Source organism: Nanorana parkeri, unplaced genomic scaffold (genome assembly GCF_000935625.1).
Source record: "Nanorana parkeri isolate BGI_ZX_2015 unplaced genomic scaffold, ASM93562v1 scaffold2238, whole genome shotgun sequence".
NCBI classification, from domain to species: domain Eukaryota; kingdom Metazoa; phylum Chordata; class Amphibia; order Anura; family Dicroglossidae; genus Nanorana; species Nanorana parkeri.
This window is the reverse complement of record NW_017308506.1, coordinates 17,564-18,061: the sequence shown is the minus strand read 5'-3', so window position 1 is coordinate 18,061 and position 498 is coordinate 17,564.

The following is a 498-nucleotide window of genomic DNA, read 5'->3' as shown; positions in this document are numbered from 1 at the left end:
CTCGGTGTATATAATAATCCGGCCACTCGGTGTATATAATAATCCGGCCACTCGGTGTATATAATAATCCGGCCACTCGGTGTATATAATAATCCGGCCACTCGGTGTATATAATAATCCGGCCACTCGGTGTATATAACAATCCGGCCGCTCGGTGTATATAATTATAACGCCCTCCTTGTGCGGCTGATGTCTCACCTCTATAGTGCCGCAGGGAGCGCCCTCTGCTGGTCACACTGCAAATTGCTGCAACTATGTGAAAACAGAACATGAACAATATGCTGAAGGTGACGCAATCAATGGATAATAGAGCAGACGTTTGCTGGCTGCGTAGGTATTCATGCCCCTCCCCCCCCATGTCTGGCACGTTTCCTCAGAATAGGGAGCGCTGGTGAATAGTGAACTCCTCCCACAGACTCTCGGCTGGATTGAGTTCTGGGTTTTGATGGGACATTCCGGCTCGGTGGGGGGGGGGGCAGGGTTTCTGGCCTGCCGGGC